Source organism: Trichosurus vulpecula, chromosome 9, assembly GCF_011100635.1.
Source record: "Trichosurus vulpecula isolate mTriVul1 chromosome 9, mTriVul1.pri, whole genome shotgun sequence".
Classification (NCBI taxonomy): domain Eukaryota; kingdom Metazoa; phylum Chordata; class Mammalia; order Diprotodontia; family Phalangeridae; genus Trichosurus; species Trichosurus vulpecula.
In genome coordinates, this window is record NC_050581.1 from 149,232,563 (window position 1) to 149,258,783 (window position 26,221).

Genomic DNA, 26,221 nt, shown 5'->3' on the forward strand with positions numbered 1-26,221 from the left:
ATTAAAATAAAATATGTTTTAGTACTTAAAGGAAGTAAGCCCTCAGTTCTCTAGAATAACCCCCATTAGGGATGCTGGACAACCAGGACTTGCCTATCAGCCTATTGTTTCATATTTAGCACCAATATTTCCCCCTCTCCCCAGGGAACTCACTGCAGGAGCTTTGTCAATAAAATCCAACAGAAATCCAAATATATCAGCTCCTGAATAACTCAGGGAAACTCTCTTGAGCTATGAGTATGAGCAATGAATCCAGTTGGCATTTGGTGTACATGAACAGATAAACATATCCCAGTTTGCCAGTAAGGCTGATAGGGTGGTAGCAATGAATATTTAGTAAACCTACCCAATCCTCCATTGCTCAATCACTTTATACATTCCATACTTGTGAGTGGCCAGATCTAATGGGAAAGACAGTGATATGCTCTTCATTTTGTGATATTCATTTTCCATGTCAGTTTGCAATAATGGTATTTGTGTTTCTGAATCTTATCTCTTGTTGCAATCCAAGGCTGACCAAGCTGGTCCCCTGGTAGTCTAGATTTGAAACTGGAATAAAATGAGATACTCATAGTCTATCAAACAACTAATAAAAGGAGATTTACTTAGCCATAACAGAAGGAAAATATTCAATAAGGATGGGCAGCAAAATTTTAACTCTGATTTAGCTGACCACAATCCTCTCTGCCTCTAAGTTGCAGTGGTCAATAGGTCGAGCATCAGGGAGGAGCTGGTACTCCATGGATTTTTGTACTCCAGATTCCAGAAATGAAGAAGAAATGTCAATGGCCCAATCCTTTAGTCCACTAAGTCAATTAAATCTTAAGGATAGTTTCAATATATTTTCAGGAAAATAACTAGTCAATCCCACATGAAGGAGAGGGGAGATTCTGGTAGATATTTCCCCTGCCTCTTCTCTTGTATCATATCATTAACTAGTATTGCCACAAAAAGAGCCCTAAAGGGAAAGACGTTCTCACTTCAACGCTTTTCATTTCCAGAGACTAAAGTCAAACAACAGAGTCTATCTGTATGCCAGTATAACTGTGGTATTGGAAAGAGAATTTGATGTGGGGCAGGCTGAATGAAAGAAATGGTTCTTAAGAATCTTCTTTCAGATGGGGAGCCAGGATGGCAGAGTACAGGCAACAACTCAACTACACCCTCCCAACATTCCCTTCCGAACAACTTTAAAATAACACCTAAAAAAATTCCAGAGAGGCAGAGCCAACAAAAAGTTAGGAGGTCAGTAGGAAAGGTCTGTGACTTTGGAGTGGTGGTCAGCCCAGAGTGCAGTGCACATGGCAGCAACACCAGCAGCAGGCTTTAGAGGTGGCTGTAATAGCAACAGTGGTAGATCTGGGACCTCTCAGATCATAGACATTAAAAGTGTTGGGCAACTGTTCAGAAAGAGATGATAAGGGACCTTTTCCTGGCAAGACCCTGTTGAAATCTCTTTACACAGCTCTGGATCTAAGTCTCAGGGTGAAGAAGAACTGTAACACTTGTGGCCAAATGGAAGAAGGGGCCCTGGTCATAGGTCCAGAATGGGAAAGATTGTTTGTGGTCATTCATAAGGAAGCAGAGGACCTGGTCACAGTTCAAGGGTCAACAGGAGCACTAGCACTGCTGCAGGGGAACAAAGGTCCTTCTTGGGTAGAAGACAGAGCACAGGCTAGGAGAACAGTGACCATACCTCTCCTTAGATCATATCACCTTAGAAGTACTGAAAACTTACAGACTCCCAGCACAAGCTCTGAAAACAGCAGCACAAAAAACCTAAGGTTGAGACACTGCTCACTTCACTCTGGAAGCAAAGCCCAACTTTAACACAAAGTTAAAAGTCAAGAAATAGGCTCAGGAAATGAGCAAACAACAACAAAAAAGAACCTGACCATAAAAATCTACTATGATGACAGGGAAGATCAAGACACAAACTCAGAAGACAATGATATCAAAGCAGCTACAAGCAAAGCCTCAAAGAAAAAAGTGTGAATTGGACATAAATCCAACAAGAATTCCTGAAAGAGCTCAAAAAATATTTTTTTAAATCAAATAAGAAAGGTACAGGGAAAATTGGGAAAAGAAATGAGTCATTCAAGAAAATTATGAAAAGAGAGTTAATGCCTTGGTAAGAGAGGCACAAAAAATACTGAAGAAAATAACACCTTAAAAAACACAACTGGGTAAATGATAAAAGAGACAGAAAAATTCACTGAAGAGAAGAACTCCTTAAAAAGCAAAATTGACTAAATGAAAAGGAGGTACAAAAGCTCCCTAGAGAAAATGATTCCTTAAAAATTAGGTTTTCCAGGAAAAAATACTATAAATTGTAGATGCTTAATATGTAACTGTAAAATAGGCTGATCTATGAGTATTGGCAATGTAGATCTAGGAAGAACAGAGGAAAAAATAAAGTTTTGTTTATTGTAAAAAAAAATAGATTTGTGTATGTGGAAGCTAATGATTCCAGGAGACATCAAAAACCAATAAAACAAAGTCAAAAGAATGAAATAAATAGAAGTAAATGTGAAATATCTCATTGGAAAATCAAATGATCTGGAAAATGGTTTGAGGTCAAATAATTTCAGAATTATTGTACTACCTGAAAGCCATGATAAAAAAGGAGCCTAGACATCATATTTCAAGGTATTATCAAGGAAAACACCCTGATATGCTAGAACCAGAGGGTAAAATAGAAATTTTAAAAATCCACCAACCATCTCCTAAAAGAGATCCCAAAATGAAAGCTCCCAATTATAGCCGAATTCCAGAGCTCCCAGGTCAAGGAGAAAATACTGCAAGCAGCCAGAAAGAGACAATTCAGGTATTGTGGAGCCACAGTCAGGATCACATGATATTTAGCAGCTTCCATGTTAAAGGAGTGGAGGGCTTCAAATATGATATTCTGGAAGGCAAAGGAGATAGGATTATAACAAAAATAGCCTACTCAGCAAAACTGAGTATTGATCCTTGCAGGGATGGTGGGGGGAGGAGAGAATGAACACTTAATAAAATAGAAAACTCTCAAACATTCACAATGAAAAGACTAGAGCTGAATAGAAAAACTGACTTTCAGATACAAGATTCAAGAGAAGCATAAAAAGTAAACATGAAAGACAAATCATAAGGGACTCAATAAGGTTAAGTTGTTTACATTAATATATGGGAAGATGATACATGTAACTCCTAAGAACTTTATTATTATAAGAGTAGTTAGAAAAAACATACCTAGACAGAAGGTGTGAGTGTTAATTTACTATGATGAGATGATTTTAAACAAAAAAATGAAGGTGCAAGAAAGAGAAATGCCCTGGGAGAAGGGGAAAGGGAAAGACAGAATGGGAAAAATCATCTCACATAAAAGAGATGCCCAAGAAAAAGCTTTTACAGTGGAGGGGAAATGGGGGCAGGGTAGTGCTTGAACCTTACTCTCATTAAAATTGGCTCATACACATTCAGTCAGGTATAAAAATCCGTCTTACCAAAGAGAGAAGTAGCAGGAGGAGGCAATAAGAGAGGGGGTGGGTGAGCTGAGAGAAGGGATGGTGAATTAAAGGAAACAATGGTGAGAAGCAAAACAGATTTTTTTGAGGGGAGAGTGTAGCCATAATGGCTTTTGTTTTCTTTGAATGGCTCAGCTTGCCTCATTGAGCCTCTGGACACTGTGGCTTGCTCTTCCGGGGCAGGAGGCCCGGGGAGCATGCCGGGAAGCAGACAGCTTCCTGTGTGAGGAGTCATGGGGCTGGCTGAGGGGAGGTGTTGGCGGCTATGCTAGGGGGAGGGGCCAACTCAGGAACCAATCGGCCCTGGTCATTTGGGCGGAGCTTGATGATGTCAAAAACCCTATAAGAGGGGAGAGGACAGCTTGAAGACTCTTCTTCTTTCCTTTTTCGGTTGGAGCCAGCGACAGTTACATCGTCAGTTACAGCGACAGTTACATCGTCAGTTACAGTTGCAGCTTCAGTTACAGACACAGACACAGCTGAGGCAGGAGCTGCCAGTAGCAGAGCTGATCTACGGGAGGAAGCTGAACAAAGACTTCAGTCCAGTGGGTAATCTTATTACCATAAAAGGGGGAAACATGATTTTGCTTTACGCAATCATGTTTCTCTGTAGCCTCCTGGTTACTCTTTCAAGGCGTACTTATTGGGCCTGGAAGATTATGATCAACATATCAAAATGGGGCTTCTGGTTCATGGGTTGGTTACTGTGGAGCCTAAATAAATGTTTTGATTCTTCTGCCTTCTACTTTGAGAGTTTCTTCTATCCGGCGGTTCCGAACCTTTCAGACATGTTTATGATCCTCTTTGAGATTATAAACTCGGCCCTCCTGATACAGAGAGACAGACAGAAAGAGAGAGAGAGAGAGAGAGAGAGAGAGAAGGAGGAGGAGGAGGAAGAAGAAGGGGAGGGAGAGGAGGGAGAGGAGAGAGAGGAGAGAGGGAAGGAGGGAGAGAGAAAAACTGGGGAAAAATAGGATGGAGGGAAATACACAGATAGTAATCATAACTGTGAATGTGAAGGGGATGAACTCACCCATAAAATGGAAGCAGAAAGCAGAATGAATTAGAGATCAGAATCCAACAGTACATTGGAGTTAAATGAGTTACAGGATGAAATACAAAAACATACACACACACTTCAAAGAGACAATCAGTGTTAAAAAATAAGGGACTGGAGCAAAATCACTTATGCTTCAGCTGAAGTTTAAAAAAAAAATCAGAAGTAGCAATAATGATCTCAGAGAAAACAAAAGCAAAAAAAAGACCTAATTAAAAGCAGGTAAACTATAGGCACCATAGACAATGAAGTAATGTCAACACTAAACATATACACACCAAATGGCATAGCATCTAAATTCTTTTTTTTGTAAATAGTATTTTATTTTTTCCAATTACACGTAAAGGTAATTTTCAACATTCATTTTTTGTAAGATTTTGAGTTCCATATTTTTCTTCCTTCCTCCCTCACCTTCCCCCTTTCCCAGATGGCAGGCAATATGATATGGGATACAGGTACAATCATGTTAAACATATTTCCACATGTTGTGAAAGAAGAAACAGAGCAAAAGGTAAAGGCCACAAGAAAACAAACCCCCCCCCCCAAATTAAAATAGTATGCTTCTATCTGCATTCAGGATCCATAGTTCTTTCCCTGCATCTGGATAGTATTTTCCACCATGGGTCTTTTGGAATTGTCTTGGATCATTGGATAGCTGAGAAGAGCTAAGTTTATCATAGTTGATCATTGCACAATGTTGCTGTTACTGGGTATAGTGGTCTGGTTCCACTCACTTTACTCAGCATCAGTTCATGTAAGTCTTTCCAGGTTTTTCTGAAATCTGCCTGCTCATCATTTCTTATAGCACAATAGTATTCCATTACATTCAAATACCACAACTTGTTCAGACATTCCCCAGTTGATGAGCATTCTCCCAATTTCCAATTCTTTGACACCACAAAAACAGCTGCTATATTTTTGTACATGTAGGTCCTTTTCCCTTTTTTATGATCTCTTTGGGATATAAACCTAGTAGTGGTATTGCTGGATCAAAGGGTGTGCACAGTTAGATTGCCCTTTGGCATTTAAATTCTGAAAGGAAAAGTTAAATGAGTTACAGGATGAAATAGACAATAAAACCATACTAGTGGGGGACCCCAACTTTCCCCCTCTCAAACTTAAATAAATCTAACCATAAAATAAATAAGGAAGAAGGAGATGAATAGAATTTTAGAAAAGTTAGATATGAGAGACTTCTGGAGAAAACTGTAATGGAAATAGAAAGGAGTATACTTTTTTCTAGCTGTACATAGCAACTTCACAAAAATTTGCCTCACATACCTCACAAACAAATTCAGAAAAGCAAAAATATTAAATACATTCTTTTCAGATAATAATGCAATAAAATTACATTCAATAAAATGTCATAGAAATATACCAAAAATTAATTGGAAACTGAATAATCTAATCCTTAAAGAATGAATGAGTTGAAGAACAAATCACAGAAAAATAAATAATTTCATTGGAGAAAATGACAATAGGACAAGATACCAAAATTTATGAGATGTAGCCAAACCAGAGTTTAGTTTCCAATTGATTTTTAATCTGTCCCCTCCCAAAAAAAACCAAATAGGCATCCTGGCTTCCTCAAGAACAAAAGCTTCTTTCAAGAATGGATTGCTTCATTTACTGCTTTTGTATCTTCAGTGTGTAGCACAGTACTTGTCATATAGTAGGCACTTAATGCATGTTTCCTGATTAACTAAAAATCTTCTTTCATTTATTCAATAATTATTTCATGAGTGCATGCTATGTTTACTACATTGTGACTGGGAAATATGGATGACTGCGGGCACACCTTCAATTATGGATGCCTGACCTATAAACTTTTACTCAGTTGAAGAAGTAATGATATTTGTGCCATGAGATCAGGAAGGGAGTAACTGCTGCCTGGAGACATGAGAAGTGTAACAATCTTTTTCCAATATTAGGGTTTCCAGTGGTTAGCATATAAAAGCAAAGAGAAGTAGATGTTTCTCTGAGTGTTTGAAAGGCTAGTCAAACTTCCAGTTCTAAATCTCTGTTCCTATTATCCAGAGTGATGTAAGAGCAAGAAATGAATCTCCACCTTCAGTTGATACAAACATTCATAATAGTTTTAATGTGAAAATAAAATTCATTTGTGTCTGGTGATCCCTTTATGAAGTAAGAACTTCTTTGATTGTGTCAAGAAGGGTGCTAGCTATGCAAACAAATCTTGGCACTTTAAATAACTGGTCAAATTCTGGCCGTTCTAATTCTGTAATTGAAGAGTATAAGTCCAACAATGTTTTGTGGAGGCAGAGCCCTTTGCCTATGCCAGAGGGTATCTGGTACCCATCAACCATGCCATCAGGGCTACTGAACCAGTAAGAGACAATGCACCCAATCAAAAACAGACACACCCTCAAGGACAGATAGAGACAAGATGCCTTTGGAAAGAGGCAGCCTCAGGGGGTGTTACCCACCATGGCAGAGAGTCCAGCTAGGGACTAAATGAAGGAGTAGACCCTGAGAAACCAATTGAGTGCCCTGCCCAGCAGAGACACCATACCTAAGAGAAGCTGTGTAAGGATCAAAGAGAAAAAAGGACTTTCAGGCCATGTAGGATCAATAGGTGTGAATTGCCCTTTGCCACACATGCTGCATATGTGCCTCACTGACATTGTCCTTTAAGAGTGAGCCTCTTATTCCCATAAATATTATGTGCTTGTGGGAGATTGTGCGCCTCGCTTTTGGTGGGAATGTTTGTACCAACTGTTTTCACTATACCACCTTTTAGCCTTTGCTAAAAGCCAACTGAGTGTATTGACTGTTAATGAGAAGCATATTAGTGGGGGCTTATGAGCAATAATGGTAGAAGTGGCCAGGGACAGGGTTACTCCTGGAATCTGAGGAATCAGTCACCTCTCTGGGGAACCCAACCTTTAAGTGCCAGTACCAATTGGGGGAGTATCTTAGAAGAGAGTGTTAGGTGACTTTTGTAGATCTTGTCCTTTAAACAATGAAAGAGAAACAACCAGAGGGGACTTCACTGGGGTGTAGCAGTGATCCTGAAGAGATCTGGTGTTCCTAGGTGACTTTCCTTGTGCATCTGTGTTAAATTGTTTTCATTGCTGTGTGTCCTCTGACCTATACCAGGCTGTACAGCTGGCCAAGGTCTCAGAAACAGCATAGCAAAGGGATGTGGCAGCGATGAATCTATGACATAAGACCAGTAAAAGCTGTATCCTCAACAGCCCTTAGGTCATTTCCTCCCCATTGGGATGCACCAAAGTCAGAGGTCACAGAACCCTGGCACAAACATACCAAACATATGACGAGCTACTTGAACACAATAACCTCATTGATTAAGAACATTAGGATTGTCTCATGGTCCCTCTACCTAATGAACCATCTCTGGTGAAGACATCTGGGAATATGTGGTAGGAGGCCATGCATTTACTCTTTGTTGTCACCTCAGCCATTTGTAGAGCTAAGCTCGAAACCCAGGACTTGGGGTTTCCAGTCCAATGCAAACTATAATACTTTCCTTGCTTCTGGCACAAAGTAGACATTTCCTAAATGTTAATTGAATGCAAAAATGAACACCAAATATACATGCTTACCCAACTACATGCCAATGCCAGTTATGTTTTAGGCAGAGAGAGCCAGAGACACCTGCATTCTGTCATTGGCTTTTCAGTGCCAAGCTTCAGGATGAAAACTACACAAAACTATAAGATTTGTTTTCCCCAAGCACTGCAGTCAGTCAACAACCATTTGTTAAGCCCCTACTATGTGCCATTGACTGTACTAGAGATACAAAGAAAAGCAAAAACAAAAACAAAAAACAGTCCCTGAAAGAATTCAGTCTAATGGGAGAGACAACACGCCGACAATTATATACAAACAAGCCATATACAGGAGAACTTGTTGCTAATCAACAGAGGGAAGGCACCAGAATTAAAGGGGTATTGGAAAAGGCTTCTTGTAGAAGGTAGGATTTTTAACTGGGATTTAAGGGAGCCCAGGAGGGTGGGAGGTGGAGAAGAAGAGGGATCAAACCTAAAACCTAACCTCATGATTCCAACTAGAGTACAACCCTCCTAGCTGTCAGCCGCACAAAGAGATGAGAGAGAATACTTCCCTCAGTCCCACCCCAGAACCTACTGTTGCCACTTTAGTCATAATTCATACAATATGCATTTATTAAGCACCAATAACACAAGAAAGAGCTAGGTTATGCAATAGAGCACAGGTCTAGGAGCCAGGAAGACTCATCTTCCTGAGTTCAAATCTGGCCTCAGACACTTACTAGCTGTATGACCCTGGGCAAGTCATTTAATCCTGTTTGCCTCAGTTTCCTCGTCTGTAAAATGAGTTGGAGAAGGAAATGGCAAACCGCTCCAGTATCTTTGCCAAGAAAACCCCTAATGGGATCACAAAGAGTTGGATACAACTGAATCAACTGAAGAACAACAGCAAGGAACCCTGCTGGGTGGTGGGGATAATAATATGAATTGAAAAATAGTTCCCACCCTCAAGGAACTTAGATTCTTAAGAAAGGGGAGAGCGACAGAGATAAAGAGAGAAGGTCCAATCTTTATGTGGATAAGTAAATGTAAGATAATTTTGATCAGGAAGAGAAACTAATGCCTATGGGCAGCAGAATCAGGAAGGTTTCCTGCGTAGGAGGTGGTACCAGAGAAGAGCCTTGAAGGAACCTAAGGATTTTAAGAGGCAGAGGTGAGGAGAAAGGTCATGCCAGGCATGGGCAACAGCCTATGCAAAGGTACAGAGTGGGGAAATTGGGATGCCAAGTTTGGAGAACAGCAAGTAAGCCAATTTGGCTAGAACACAGAATACATGAAAGGGAAATAAAGTGAAACGTGTGGGAAAGTGGGCTGGAGCCATATTGTGGGCTTTAGATGCTAAGGTGAGAAGTCTGTATTTCATCCTATATAAAGACTCACTTAGGCCTCTCCAGCATTAGTAGTAGTAGCACCAATAGCAGTAATTTCTATAATGCTTTAATGTTTGCAAGGTACTTTAGATACATTACTGCACTTGACTTGCTATGATCTATGACTCTATAGTGATAGGGTCCTTGCTAGGAACACAACTGGTTCCTGATTTCTTTTGCCAATAAAACTAAAAAGTAAATGCCACTTTATCCATTTTTTGAATTACCCTAACAGGTGTTGACTAGTCTTCCAGGCTTTCCCTTATTAACTTTTAATAGCAGACCATGAAAACAAGATGACTTCATATAGGAATAACATAAACCAAGCCAAAAAGGAGGGAAGTCTTGAAATAAGGGAAGGACGGGAAGCAGGTGGATATGAAAATAAAAAAAGATTTGAAAAGATAAAATTTAGCTTTCTTTAAAGTTGATCTATTCCTCAAAATTATTGTTTTGTAAATCTGCTGAAAGAAATTTCTTTTGTGAGAAACAATATTAAAATTAATTGAAATGTTAAATTCCTTCTTAGGAAGGTTGTTGCCTAAGCAAGAATTCTTAACGTTTTTGGTATCATGAGCCCTTTGGGTGGTCTGGTGATACCTATGAAGAACCTTTCAGAATAATGTGTTTAAAGGGTTACATTTAAAAAATAAAACAACATGGAGTTACAAAGGGAACCAATCCTATTGAAATGCATCTGCCAAAATATCGAAAGAAAAAAAAGTTCACAGCCCCCTTGCCTAGAAAGGAGAGCTGTGAGATAGGCGGCTCATTGACTCATTCAAATGAGAACTGGCCCCAGCCTCAAATGCACCTTCAAATACCTGGTGGCTTTTTCCTGAAAATAATCACCCTGATCACTTTCTCTTTCAGACTCACACAATCAATCACTTAGTAGTACAAAGAGAGGCATGCTGGCTCTGGAGTGTCAGAGAGCCTGTGTTCAAATCTCATTTCTGATGCTTACTGCCCATGACCTCAGGCAAGCCACAACCTCCCCAGGCCCGCAGTTTCCTCACCTGTAATAGGAAGGGATTGGACCAGATATCTTCTGAGGTGTGTTCCAGCTCTATGTCCATGATTCCATGCCACTCTGTCTATTTTTGCAGTCACATCACTGACTTGTCACCCTCAGTCTCTCACACCAAATGCTAATTCTATCCTCTGCACTCTCATACTTTGCTCCATCACCAGGCCACAAGGGCCGCTTCCTAACTCACACACTTCACCAGTTCACAGTATGATAAGACCATCCTTCTAATCCAGGGAGGGTAGTTAAAAATTGGAGCAGCCTGGAGTCTTCTTTGCTTCCATTCACAGAGGTCCTCTCTTCAAGATCTAACCAAGTATAGTGGTTTGGATCTGTCCAAACCACTCGTTTTACAGGTGAGGAAAAAGAAAACCAATAAGCGTTTAGTAAGCACCTACTATGTGCCAGACGCAGTGCTAAGGGATACTTGCCCCAGGAGAGTAGCCTGCCCCAAGTGATACACATAAGCAGTAACAGAGAGAGGCTCTGAGCCAGTCTTTAACTCTAAATTCAAGACTTTTTCCATAATACCTGATTTCAGAAGGTCTAAATTAGGCAACATAGACAGCAAACACACACACACACACACACACACACACACATGCATTCAGAGAGTTAAATTATTTATGCACACACTCTCAGCTCCCTTTTCCTGTGAAGAGACTCCCAGGGTCTCAGAATTATGCTAATCAGATATATCATTGGTCAAGACTTTTCATCATAGTCCCACATGCTTGAATTATCTGGGATTAGCCGCAGGACCCAATAAGTATATTATCTCTCTCATTGGGTGCAGATTGGGAGGGCTATTCTCTTCATTTTCTCGGATGGGGAATTTCCCCAAGACCCCGAATCCCCTGTGAGTGGGAACTTGATTGTAATCAAGAAACCACAGTTCCTGGTGAATGGAGGATGCCCCTGATGGGTACCAACATTACCTCTTCCCAGAGCCGTGAGCACTAGAGCTTCATCCGGACCTGGGCAGTGCAGAGTGGGATGGTATCTATGTTGTGAGGGTTGAGACTTTTTCTTCCAGAGCTTCCCTGGCCCCTGGTAACCTCATCACTACTGACTCTCTCCTCTTTGAGAAGCCCTTGAATGACCTAACCCAGAACAACATCTATTGCTGGTTCCAGAGCTCATACGCCCATTCAGAAAACCCTTCTATGTCTCCTGAAGCATCTCAGCATGGAGACAGCACATGCAGACAAAAATTACATGGCCTCATACAATTATGTATTATCCTTGAACCACTGTTTGCATGGCTGGAGCAAGACCCAGTTTCTCATGTCTTCTCCCCAGAGCAGTGGGTTACTGAGTTAATTGCCTTCCATCTTAAAATTTTCTCCCTTAAGGGAGCCTATGATTTTTTGTGGGGAGGAGTAGGGGGGAGGCTTTTTTGTTAAGGGAGTCCTTTTGTTTAGGAATCTGTTTGGAAGGTTACACCCTTTAACCACAGAATCACTCCAGTGACTTTCTCTTCATCTCTGTAATTGAGGATTGAGAGGCTGGGGCAAGGAATATCTTCCCCAAATCTCTTAGACTGGTCTGACCATGTCACAGCCCTGCCCAAGATGCTTTGGGAGCTCCCTATTTCTTCTAAGAAAAAAAATGCATCTCCTGTTTGTCATTTACAGACCTTCATGACCTGGTCCTAACCCATTTTCCTGGACCTAGACTGATTGCCAATTCTCCCTTGTGCATTCTACGATCTAGCCAAAATGACCTCCTTCTTATTCCTCACATATAGCATTCCATCTCCCACCTCTACTTAGGCCCTCCATCCCCCCTCCCTCAACCAGAATAGTCTCCCTCTTCATTTAAGTTTCCTGGAATTGCTAACTGCCTGCAAGGCTCAGGGTCCTCCTACAAGAGCCTTCCCTGACCTACATCCCTTCCCTCCACTGTTTTGGCATTCTCCCCCTCCCATCCCCAGATCACTCCGTATTGGCCTAGTATATATTTGGTATTTCACCTCATATATATTTTGCACTTACTTACCTACGCACTATAGCTTCCCTTTGTGACTATAATCTCCTTCAGGGCAGGGCCTCTTCCTTCATAGATAGATAGATATAGATATATGTAGATAGATAGATAGATAGATAGATGTAGATATAGATATATGTAGATAGATAGATAGACATAAATATACATAGATAGATAGAGATAGATAGAAAGATAGATATAGATGTATGGAGAAAGAGAGAGAGAGAGACAGAGAGAGAGATACATCTCTTAACACAGTGCCTGACAATAAATAAATGCTTATCTAAATAAATGGAACCCTCTAGGGATTCTTGCTCACAGGCTCACAAGACACCTTCACATTGTCAGTCCTGAAATCCATGCCTGAACATACACTCTTCCTCAAGTATACATAATCTCCTTCCCTAGGTTTACCCAATCATGTCACTAACTAATCACTCTAGCTCATCGTGTATCAATCCAATTCCAACACCACGACTTCTGAATTCTGTTAGCTCATTTCTTCTAACAGTTCATCACAGCTAGTCATAAACACGAGGGGCTAGCTTCCAATCACACCTACTTTACTGATTTCCAGTCTGGGGAAAAAGATCTGCAGCTCCCTTACAACCTGGGGGGAAGTACTACTGATAACTCAAGGTCCTTTCTCCTTAACCGCACCTAAGTCCTAAGAGTCTTATCACAGGAAATGGCAAAGAAACCAGGAGCTCAGTTAGGACCCAGTTACAGCTAGGACAAAGATGCAGATTGGAAACCAGGAAGGGAGTCAAATCAGGGCAAGTGTAGATACCAGAGCAATAGGTCAGAAACCAAACAGGCTGACCGGAACCGGAAGGACCTAGGTGTCAAAGGTCAAGGAGAGGCAGATGGTCTGGCAGTTGATCAGGAACAAGAAGATTCACAGGAAGCAAAGGAGCAGGAAAACAAACCCAAGGCATCCTTCCAAGGATATCTGATTCCAAGGTAATGTCCCGTGTCAATCAAGTGAAAAACCCAGTACTTACATGGGTAGTACAGGGTCAGCAGGTGGAAGCAAGTCAAGACAAAAGGAAGGACAGATCCTGATAACAACAAATCCCAATTCACCAACACTGACTGCTAGGCAGCAACACTGATGACCAGTTTCCTCTGACTGGGGAGTCTTGCAGAATTACATGGTTTTAAAAACTAGATAATGGAGGCAGCTAGGTGGCTCGGTGGATAGAGTACTACATCCGAGGTCAGGAAGACCTGAGTTCAAATCAGGCCTCAAACACTTATTATTATAAGCTGTGTGACCCTGGGCAAGTCACCTAACCTCTATTTGTCTTAATCCACTATCTGCCAAGAAAACTCCACAGACAGTATAGGGACATCAAGAGTTGGACGTGACCGAACAACAATGACGATGGTGATAAATTAGAGTCTTTTCCACAATGTTAGAGCTTAAAGTAACATGAGACATCATCTGTCCAATCTCTTTGTTTTTTAGAGGCTGTGACTTACCCAAGGTCACACAACCAGTTAGTGCTAGAGGTGAGCCTAGAAACAAAGCCCTCTAATTCCAGGACTCTTTGCTTTCCCTCTCACCACAATGTACCCTCAACTTCTTCATTTTGCAGACAGAGAAACTGAGGCCCAGAAAGGAGATGCAACTTGCCAGAAGCCATTTCCTAACAATAAAAAACCAAGACTAGAAATCCCATCTCTTTACTCAGAATCCACTGATTTCTCTGCTCCACAGCTGTTGACTTCATTGGGAAATTCAGAATTCATTAAAAAAAAAAAGCTTCCGCTTAATATAGCAACTAATTACCACAAGTGGGTGGTGGAGAAAAAGAAGGAAAGAAAAAAAAGGGACCCCAAGCAGACGCTCATTCTTGTGCTGTCTCCGTCTTGGTTCCCGTCTGGGAGGAAAATGAATCACCCCGATAAAGGGTTTAATTTCATGTTTACTGCATGCAGCACTTTGCCGAGTTTACGGCCAACGGTCCAGCTCAGGGAAAGTGCTGCAGTCTGTCAGAGCTGTGAGTGAAGAAGTGCTGAGTGCAGTGGGTTTGCCAGAGGTGATAATAGTCTCGTAAATTATGGACAAGGTAAAGACAAACTCAGTGCAGGAGACTTATGGCTCTTATTTATGCAGGAACAATGGGCGGTAATAAGGTGTCTGCTGCAGGAGGCTTCCCCAGCAATTAGCTGAGATCTCGCAGGCCATATATCTGGCGGGAGAGATGGAGTGGCTGTGCAGGCAGCTCACTGGCCAAGCCAGGCTAGGCCTGAAAGCCTGGGCTCAAGTGCCCAGTACGCCAAATACGGAGATGGGCTGGGGCCCCAGAGAGTTCATTCTTTGGACAGGGGAGTTAGGGGAGATGGGGCAGGCTGAGAGAGCCCCTTGGGACAGGTCTATGTAATAAAAACTGCAGCCAACAGAATTTATTTAGTGCTTAAATAGAAAATGCTGCCCAAATATTAATGATCTCATCGAATCCCACAACAGCTGTGTGGAAGAAGCACTGAAGGTATGATTATGTCCATTTTATAGATGATGAAATGGAAGCTTGCTAATATCTGTATCAGAGACATATTTTGAACCCAGGTCCCTCCTGGTTGCAAGTCCAGCACTTAACCCCATTATGCCACAGAGCTCTCTCAGCAGGGCTATTCACCAACTGAGCATTTATTAAGGGCCTACTCTGTGCCAAGTACTGTGCTAGTCTCTGGGGATGTAATGACAAAAAAGAAAACAGCCCGTCCCTCAAGGAGGTTTCATTTGGGGGTAGAGGAGGAACATGTGTCCACACACACACACACACACACACACACACAATTACCACATGGCCCAATATTTGCTTTGTCTTTCCTCTGATGCGTTTATATAATATTGTATTTCCAGTTATTATGGAGTTAGTATCCAATAATATTGTGTCTCCCTCCTAAACTATAAGCTAAAGTTTTCTAGACTCTAAGACACTTCCGGTATCTTCTCTAGACTTAGATCTCCTCAAGTGCTTTGCAAACAGCAGAGGCTTAATAAATGTTTGTTGAGCCAGTAAATGAATGGTGCAAAAGCCCTTTGAACAATATAAAGGTCTGTGCAAATGAAAGGAATTGTTTTTATGAAGCCACACAGGGGCACTGCCTATGGACTCCACTTGGCTTAGCAACCGCCATACCATGAGTTGACAACCTGGAGCTCCCCAGACCCTTATTCTCACAGATCTTATTATCCATATTCACTTGTGGCCATTTTCTTGAGAGAGGTTCCCAGCAGTTAGGACTAAGTGATGCACATTGGAATCATCGTCAGGGTTCTTTCACCAAAGTGGGAGGAGTTGGTCATCTTGAAAGCAGGGTAGGAAGTCAGCCTCATCACCCTTCTTCTCAAGTTGGGGTACGCAGCGCTGCCATGAGATCATGAAACACGAGTTACAGTCAGGGTTGGCCCTATGCTATCAATACTCTACCAATAATGCGTAGGGTTATGGGAAGTCCTCTCTCACTCAGATCTCAAATTCCTCCCCCACTGACCTGCCAGAGTGCCTGAAATTCCACCCCTGATTAGTCTCACTGCTTTTTGGTTTCCAAGACCCCCAATAAGATGAAATTTTGCACAGGAAAGTAAATGTGAAGTCAACATTAATCATTAATACCACGGCAGAGAACCACCAATCAATTTCAAACAGATCTTCTGAAGAGACCAAAGGACAGATGACAACTTTTTATGAAAGCGGCAACAAGAATAACATATTTATACTGAATTTTAAGGTTTTCAAAGCATTTTAAATGCATTATCTCTTCTGATAACCCTGTAGGAGAGGGACTATTATCACATTCATTTTACAGATGAGAATATTGAGGCTTAGAGAGTTATGTCAATCAATCAACAAGCATTTGTTAAGTTGCTCCCATGTGCCAGGAATAGCAATAAATGAAACAATCCTTATTCACAAGGAGTTTACATTATAATGAGGGGAAACAACAAAGATGTATAAAGAAAATAAGGAGGATAAACACAAAGGATGTTAATTAACACAAGATATTTTGAGAGGGGGCCCAGCTAGGTGGATAGAGCACAGGGCCTCGAATCAGGAAGACCTGAGTTCAAATGTGGCCACAGACACTTACTAGTTGTGTGACCCTAGACAAGTCACTTAACTCTGTTTGCCTCAGTTTCCTCATCTGTAAAATGAATTGGAGAAGGAAATGGCAAACCACTCTACCCTCTTTGTCAAAGAAAACCCAAATGGGGTCATGAAGAGTTGGACGCCACTGGAAAATGACTGAACAACAATTTTGAGGGGGAGGGTATTAAGAGTAGAAGAGACCAGCAAATGCTTTCGAAGGAAGGTGATGTTGGAATTTCATTTTGAAGGAAGAAGGATTCTGTGGAGCAAAGATGAGGAGGGAGTGGTTCCAGGCCTGGGGGATGGCCAGTTCAAAGGTAGAGACAGGAGATGGGGCATTGCGAGGGAGAAACAGAAGGCCAGTTTGGCTGGATCAGAGAGTGAAGGATGGGAGGTAATATCCAGTGAAGTTGGAAAGATAGGATGGAACAAATTGTGAAGGACATTAGAGGCTACACAGCAGAGTTTGTATTTGATTCTAGAGCCAACAGGAAGCCATTGGAATTGACTGGGTGGGGAGAGCCCAAGGGAAATCCCTTTGGCAGAAATGTGGAATGAAGAGACATTGGAGGCAAGGAGAACAGTTAGGAGGCAGTTGCAATAATATGGGTGAGACATGATGAGGGACTGAATCAAGGTGAGTGAAGATAATGGGTTGGAAGCGAGCGATATTATAGAGGTATAAATGGCAAAATTTGGAAAAATTTTGGAAACACGAGAGCATAAGGAGTCAAGGACAAAACCAAGGTCACAAACCTCAGAGACTGGATTAATGGTGATGCCTTCAATAGAAACAGGCAAGTTGGAAAGAAGAGTCAGTTTCAGAAGAAAAATGATGAGTATATATACTTTTGCATATAACTTGAGATATCTCCAGGGCATCTGGTTTGAAATGACTGAAAGGCAGCTGATGATGGCAGAACTGATGACCTTGATTTAAAACAAGACGTGAACCCAGGTCATCCTGACTCCATCTGCAGAGCTCTGTCCATTATGTGACACTGCCTTCCATGGGATAAAATGGAAGAGAAACAGGGGAGGAGAAGGTCATGGAGTGCCTCCTGGATTAGAGGAGACTATTTGGTGAGAAGCGTGAGGATTCTAAAGACCTGGAGGAAACACAGTCATGGGAGAAAAGGGTATTGGAAGAAAAAAAATTAAGTTGCTTAAGACAAAAATTATGTCAGAGGCAGGTTTTGAACCCAGGTACCTCCCAGGACACTCTGGGGAGCTGCCTCTTGAATCTTGTCTCATTCTAGCCCATGAGCCTGAGACTCCCAATTTTCTTCCCACCTCTGACTTTCTTGGTGCTCTTTCTAGGCCTCAGATGAACCACCTGATGTTTATCTTCTGTTTTCCAAACTAATCTCAGCAACCTGACACTTACCTCCCATAGTCCAACTTTGAATCATCAACTTGATTCTGACCTCTCATGCTCTCAACCTCGGCTAAGCAACCTAACCCTGACCTCCATAACCAGAAGCTCCCCTCCTCCAGAGGATCTGTTGGGTTGGACTATAAGGCAGAAAGTTTTAATTTAATAAAGGACATCCCTTTGTAGTAAAAGAACACTAGCCTTGGAGTCAAAAGATCTGGGTTTAAGGTCCAGTTCCCCCTTAGCAGCTGCATGAACTTGGGTAGGTTGCTTATATCTCCCTAGACCATTTTTTGCTCATCTATAGAATGAGGTGGTTGGATTATATGATCTCTTAAAGTCCCTTCTAGCTCTGAAATTGTCTGTTCCAATATCACTACAGGTTCTGATGGTCTATATTCTAGGTTCCCCTGATCCAACCTACTCCTCTCCAACCATTCTGGAGAGCAATTTGGAACTATACCCAAAGGACAAACAAACTGTGTATATGCCCTTTGATCAGGCAATACCACTACTAAGTCTATATCTCAAAGAGATCATAAAAAAGGGAAAAAGACCTTATAAAGGCAACCACACTGGCATACCCATGATGGCTGCTAGCACAGGTTTTAGATCTGCTTTAGTAGGAAAGATAACTGTTTAAGGGGTCAAAAATCTTTTTTAATTACATTCACTAGTTCAGGGGAAAAGTCAGCACCCTGAACTTCAGAGAAAACACAAGCAGAGAAATTAGCATAAAGACCAACAGACAGGACTCTTAACTGCCTGAATCAAAGCAATATTGCTATACACTTTACATCCACCACCGAATAGAGAGAGCCTTTACCTCTGAGCAGTCAGGGAGCTCTGAACATACAGCTACTCAGTGTCTCAACAAGGGAATCACAAGATCCTTCTCATAAGTGAACCCCCAAAGCAAAGGCTCACCTTTCAGAGTATATGTACTCTTTCAGTTAATAGGTTCAAAGCAAGAAGGCATCACAACCCTGTGCCTAATTAGAAATTAGCAAAAAGTATGAAAGCCTTCCTACAAGCAAGCTTCCCTTAAGCAATCTTCCCTTAATGGGCTCCATGTGAGGCCTATTAATGGGCAGGGAAGATCTTACATCCCATTAACATTACCTACCTACATGTACAAAAATATTTATAGCAGCCCTTTTCATGGCGGCAAAATATTGGAAATTAGGGCATGCCCAACAATCGGGATGGCTAAATAAATGATATATAAATGTAATGGAATACTGTTGTGCTATAAGAAATAATGAGCAGGCAGATTTCAGAAAAACCTGGAAAGACTTATATGAACTGATGCAAAGTGAAAAGAGCAGATCCAGGTAAACATTGTACATAGTATCAGCAACACTGTATGATTATGAATTAATTATGGATGACTTAGGTCTTCTCAGCAACATGATGATGGAAGACAAGTACAAAGGACCCATGATGGAAAATGCTCTCCTCATCCAGATAAAGAATTGATGGACTCTGAATACAGACCAAAGCATACTTTTATCACTTACTTTATTTTTTTGTGATTTTTTTTTCCTTTTGGTCAGTTTCTTCTTTCACAACTGTAAGTAACATGGAAATATGTTTTGCATATTTGCATCTGCATAATCCATAAATATGTGTGTGAGGGTGGGGTGTATTTCCAGGTTCCCTTCCAGCTGTAGCATTTTCTGATTTCACTTTCTTCCTATTTCTCAATCTTATGTTCCTGCCAAAATGGCCTTTTTGCTATTTCTCCTACCTCCTGCCTCTGTGTCTTTGCATAGGCTTTCCTTCATGCTTGGAATGATGCCCCTGGTCATTTCTACCTTTTCAAAACTTGAGCTCCCTTCAAGGCTTAGTTCCACTGCCCTACAGGCCCACTTACTCCTAGATGGCCACTCATGCCAGGGCAGAGAAGTTGGTGATCTGCACCCAAGGTCAAGGACACTATTCTCCCCAATGGACCATAGTCACCGGTATGGGCTAAGCAGCAGGGGTAGGGAACCTGCCCTAAGGCTTTGTTTTCTACCAGTTAAATGCAAAGCCTTCTCTGGGAATTTCAACACTTCTGCTTGGCTGTTATGACCCTGAATAGGCAGAGAAAAAGTGAGCAACCCTGGCCAATGGAAATGACTTGAGAGAAGCTATCTCTAGATTTTGCTCTGATCCAGAGCAAAGAGGGAGGTGCTCTGCTGTCCCCCATTGTGAGCTTTAGATATTGCTAACAAAAAGACAGTGTTGTAACATAGGGAGCCTGGGCTTTGTTTCAGGGCACAGACATTCAGGTGCATGATTTGTTCTAGGGGCAAGCATTGTCCTTGAGCCTTGCCTCACTCCCCTGGGGTCTTGCTGCTATGGTATCCCCTCTTCCCAGGGCCTGAATTCCTCCACAATCCCTATAAGGATGAGACCTGGGACTCTCTGGTGGGTTGAGTGGTCTGTTCCAGGTGGAAATAAATATGTAAGTCACAACCTTCACTCTCTTAGAGCCATGTCACAGTCTACCCAATGTCAGGCATTCATCTTGTTCAGTAGTGTCCAGTAGCTCTCTTGGCCAGCATGTGACAGCCATCATGCACAGTCACACCCATGCTCTAGAAATCACCCTGTACCCAACACCAACCAGGCATTCTCTTTTCCAAATAGACTAGACAACCCTAAGAAAACACTGGATTTGGCTAAGTTGGAGTCAAAGATCAAACCATGCCCAATGAATGGTCTCTCACCACTGCTTCCCATGCTGTGTATATGCAGTGTAGGGAGGGCACTTCCAGACAGAGAGACTCTCTCTAAGGTCAGGGCTCAATGCCCAGTCAGGGCTTTCCAGTTCCACCCTTACTTTGACACTCATGACTTACTCACTCAGTAACTCTCTCTTCCATTCACTGAAACTTTTCACTTATACATACTTTCCAAGCTCTGAGATCAAACCCTCTCTCCATGCAGTCTCTTTACACCAAACACTTCATTAGCCAAGATGCCAACCCAGGAGTAACAGTCTTTCCCACAACATCTCCAAGTTCATCTGCACTCTGCTCCATGACTAAACAGCTCTGAGGTTACATCCTCATGCCCTCAAATAGGCCAGGGGAGTACAGGTAACTTTGACCCTGAGGCCTCCAGCATAGAGCTATTCCTCCTTTCCCAAAGGACTCCATCTTCACCATAGGCTGTGGTACTATAGGTTTGACCAGAACCAATCTGAAGGCCTTCAGCTCCCGGTCTCAAGGTGGAGAATGATCAAGAATGGTTGGCCACTCCCATTTAACTCCTACCCTGAGACCAGCTCTGGGGAGGCTAAGAGATAGGAAAAGTCAGCAAATCAAGTCAAGTCAAAAAGTATCTAGAGTATCTCTTCGTCCCAGGTACTATCTTAAGTATTGGAAATACAAAGAAAGGTAAATAGATATATGCAAATACACATATATTAATACATATTACATGTGTAATATATTATATGTTACATATTATATTACAAATTATATATCACAATATAATAATACATGTATGGTCCCTACTCTTAAGGAACTCACAGGGAAACAACTTGCAAACAAACATGTACAAACAAGATACATATAGGATACCTTGGGGGTAATCAACAGAGAGAAAACACCAGCATTAAGGAGGATCAGGAAGGTGAAATTTGAGCTGAATGTTAAAGGAAGCTATGAAAACCAAGAGGTAGAGATAGTATTCTTTGGCCAAAAGGCCCATCTATTGCTCCTCAGCTAGGATATGGCCATATCCCCACTCCACCAATATATGAGGAGAAGGCAGAAAGGGAATATAGGAGTGGTTCTGTCAATACTAGAGGGGGCAGATGCATAAGAGACCATCCCTACAGGGCCAGGGCTGCAGGAAATAGTTGAGCCAAGTGGTGGCTGATTGTAGCAGCCCTTCCACCAAGGTACTATATCTAAAAGAGCCAGATCATTGGGACTGTACCCATTGGGTGAAAATGACCTGGCCCTTGTTTGTTGTTCATCCTTCATTCTCAAAGAGGACCTATATCATCAGGAGGGTGACATCTTGACTTGCAAGTGAATTGATTTAAGTGAGGCCGAGCTCTGCAAAGTCATCAGCCTTACTCTTTCCTCCAGAGTCCCAGAGGCTGTCTGGCTGAGACTGGGGAAAGTGGTGCTGACTCTTCTCCAATTGCGCTATTACACATGGGTAAACTAGAACATTCACATGTGTCTTCACTGGTCCAGGATCATGGCTTGTTTTGTTCCTGAGGCCACACACCACCTGCTACAGGTTTGGAGCTGTAGGCAATGATAAAAATCTATGTTCAGATATAGCCTGGAGCTGCCTATCTCAACAGTACCAACTCCAAATTTCGCTTTCCTAGGAAAGGAGGTATCTGTTGGTTGATGTCAAACACATGACAAATTCCCTCTTAAAGTCAGAGAGGCAAATTAATATCACCCAAAGGTGACCTCTTTCCCCGCCCCCCCTTTCCCCTAATTCCTTCCCTTTTTCTTTATCTTCACTTTAGTCAAGGAACGGAAAATTTATAGGACCATAGAATGTTGGAGCTAGAAAGGATCTCAGAATGTCTAGCAAAACTCCCTCAGTTTATAGAGGAAAAAACTGAGACCTGGGGATTCAAAGTGACCTGTCAAAGATGATACGACATAGGGTATTCATTGCAGAGTCTATAATTAAACTAAAGGCTATATCTGACTCTTAATCTGACAACCTATGTTATGATTTCTCAGCTGTTTGTCATCAGTTATTTGCCATGGGTAGTTATCTTCTAAAGTCCCTGTTGGGGAGCAATGAGAAAGAAGAGGGAAGAGTGAGTGAGGAGAAAGGGGAACAGAGAGGGAAAAAAGAGAGTGGAGGAAAGACAGAGAAGAGAAAGAGAAAGGGGAGAGGAGGAAGGAGACAGTAAAGGAGAATGAGAGATGGGAGAGAGAAAGGAAGGAGAAAGAGAGAAAGGAGAGAAGAGAAAGAAAGAGGGAAGGAGAGAAAAGAGAGAAAGGAGAAGAGAGAAAAGGGAAAGTGTGGAGGAGAGATAGAGATAGAGAGACAGAGACAGATGGAGCGGGGGAGGAGGGAGAGGGAGAGAGAGAATTCTAAGGCTCCTTTCAGCAGGCATCACGGGAACAGACCAATTAGAATAATAAAATAATAGTAGTGATGGCCCTAGGGCAGAATTGGTATATAAAGTCCCTTCCCCATAGCCCAGCTCTGAAAGGCGACAGGGAGAGCTAAGTGAATTATACTCTTAACCAGATTCAGACGATTGATGAAACCACTCAAGACCTTACTCCTAAGATGGGGGTGGGGTGGGAAGGGAGGAAAGGAGGTGTTCTGCTCTTCCAGCTACAGCCTAGGCTCTGGCCCCTTTCTGATGCTGTCCCCGTATTTAGGGCACTGTTTGCCTTGCTATTATTAATATTAGCATTACCATTGCAAATGCTGGTAGTTTATAGCCATCATGGCTGGGCTCCAGCAGCATCTGCTGGTTCCTGCCTGCCTGCCTGCCTAAGGGGATGTTCTGGAGGGGAAGAAGGAGAGCCCACTGCCTGCCAGCTCGTAGGGCATGCTTTGGGGTGTGCTAGGTGCCTTGTCATCTGATACTATTACTATTGACACAGCTGGAAATGCCTCGCCAAGCAGTTAGAGGCAAGCCCCAGTGCCCAGGGATTCAGAGCTAGACAATGGATCTGAAATCAGGAAGTATGGAGAATGCGATGGGTAGGAGCCTGGGGAATTGTTTCATTTCATCTTCCTTTCTCTTTGGCACTTTCTCTGTCTTTTATAATCAAAGAATGTCTGAGAAGAAAGAGCAGAGGAATCACTTTATCCAAGCTCTTCATTTTACAGAAGTGGAAATTGAGGCTCACAGGAGTCCAAAGCCACACAGTTAGTTAATGACAAAACCAGAAGGAGTGTTTTGTATCTCTCTTGCCCGTTCCCCCTACCCCATACTATTTCGCTTACTTCTTTCTTCTCACTCTCTTTCTTTATCAATCCTTGAATAAGCATATTAGAGCTTCTCAGGACCTTAGACATCACCTGAAAGAAGTGGTATGGGCTAGTGGCTACAATGTTGGACCTGAGTTCTGTCTCACCTCTGGCATTTGCTAGCTGTGTGAACATGAACACTATGAATATTGCTTCCCCTCTCTTAGACCCAGTTTCCTCACCTGTAAAATAGAGATAATAATACCTATAGAACCTACTTCACCAGGTTGTCATGAAGATTATTATGTAAAATGTTTTGGACACTTTCAAGAACCATGGAAATGTCTGTTTTTATTTAGTGCAAACCCATCATTTTATGGTGGAGAGAACCAAAGCTCAGAAAGCTGTGGTTACTACCCACAGTAACAGCAAGTCAGTAGCAGAGGCAAAGCTAAAACTCAGGTCATAGGATGCTGATGATAAGATGACTAAAGTTAATGCTAGAAGAAGCCCTAGGGATCCTCTAATCCCGCTCACTCCTACTATATATGAGGAGGCAGAGACCTGGAGAACAAAAGTGGTTTGTTCAAGTTCATACCACTTGTAAATAGCAGGACTATCATTCAAATCCAGGTCTCTGGATCCCAAATCAAGCCTTCTTTCAGTTTGGTCCAGGAGTCAAAAAAAATTAACTGAAGTTTTAGAAAACATCTCAGGTCAGGACTCTTCCTTTCATATCATGCTTTCTCTCAATTTTTTTTTTCACTTCCTTTGCTTCTGGGATATTGCCCTATGCAGCCATTCCTAAAAACTTGAGCTGTCCAGCTACAGCAGGAAGAATACTGAATTTAGGATTAAGGAGATCTTGGCTTGATTCTGGGCTCTTCCACCTAATAGATATGTGACCTTGAGGTAGTCTCTTAACCTCTCTAAGCCTCAGTTTCCCCATATGAAAGATGAGGGCTTTAGCCTGACCCAGAAGATCTAAGAAGTTTACAAAGAAAGCCATCCCACCCTCTCATCCCCACCATGTGTCATCGTCAACTCACCCTTATAAGCATATCGGCTGCTGTTGTTGTTATAGAGGACCAATGACTTCAGGAGTCTGCTGTCTTGATTTGCAAGTGAACTGGATTTAAGTGAGGCAGAGCTTTGCCAAGTCACCAGCCTCACTGTCTCCTCCAAGGCTCAAAGGAAGAAGGTTTTGTTGACAATGTAAAGAATTCACAATAGCTTTCAAGGAAAATAAAGATGCCTTCCAAAGAGTTGCTCTCTTCCCATAGTCACTCAGTCAATTAATATTTACTAAGGTCTCACTATGTGCCCTATAGGCACTGTGCTAAGCACTGGGGAAAGAAAGAAAGAGAGAGAGAGAGAGAGAGAGGAGAAAGAAAGAAAGAAAGAAAGAAAGAAAGAAAGAAAGAAAGAAAGAAAGAAAGAAAGAAAGAAAGAAAGAAAGAAAGAAAGAACAGTCCCTGCCTTCCAGGAGTTTACTATCTAACGTGGAAAATGGGGTAGAGTTAAACCTGTGCATGGCCTCTGAGCCAAGTGGTCAAACACCAAAAAGGGACTAACTGCTCTTGTAGTTCCCCAGAAAACACCAGTTCTAACAAGTGGTGTCAGCGTCAGCCTCCATCATGTTTCTTCCAGCCATTCTGTAGTGTAGCTGTTCAGATATCACAAGTCCTTTGCCAGAGACCACCCTTCTCTACCTGTCATGGGCTCCATTCTGTCACTACTGAAAGGAATGCTCCAGAGCTTCCCTATCTTGGCAAGAGAGCCCTTTTCAGGGCTGCTCATCCACCTTTGGTGTTCATGAGTCACTCAACTCTTCCCTGTGGCTCCAAGAAGCTGTAGCATGTGTAGCAGCCTATAACAACAATGCTACTTGCTGCTACTGTGGCTGTGTAAGGCCAGTAACACCAGCACACAGGAGGGCTGCTAACACAAGCTCTTTGATCTGCTTTTCTAAGGAAAGCAACTTTAAGAAGTTTACAATCTCACTTTAATTATATATATATATATATATATATATATATATATATATATATATATCATTCACTTAGTTCAGGGAAAAAAGTCAGAACCCCAATACAAACAGAAATTACAAGCAGAAATTATATCAATAGAGCAAAATAACACAAATCAACAGACAGGCCTCTATCTGTCTGACTATAGCAATACATGCATAGTTACCAGAGAGAGAAGCACCAACATCTGGATTTTTCAAGGCGGGGGATGGGGGGGCTCCTTAATGGCTACCCAGTCTCCACACCAACACTCTTCCAATGAGTGAGCCCCAAATAAAATGATAACCTCAGAGTATATAT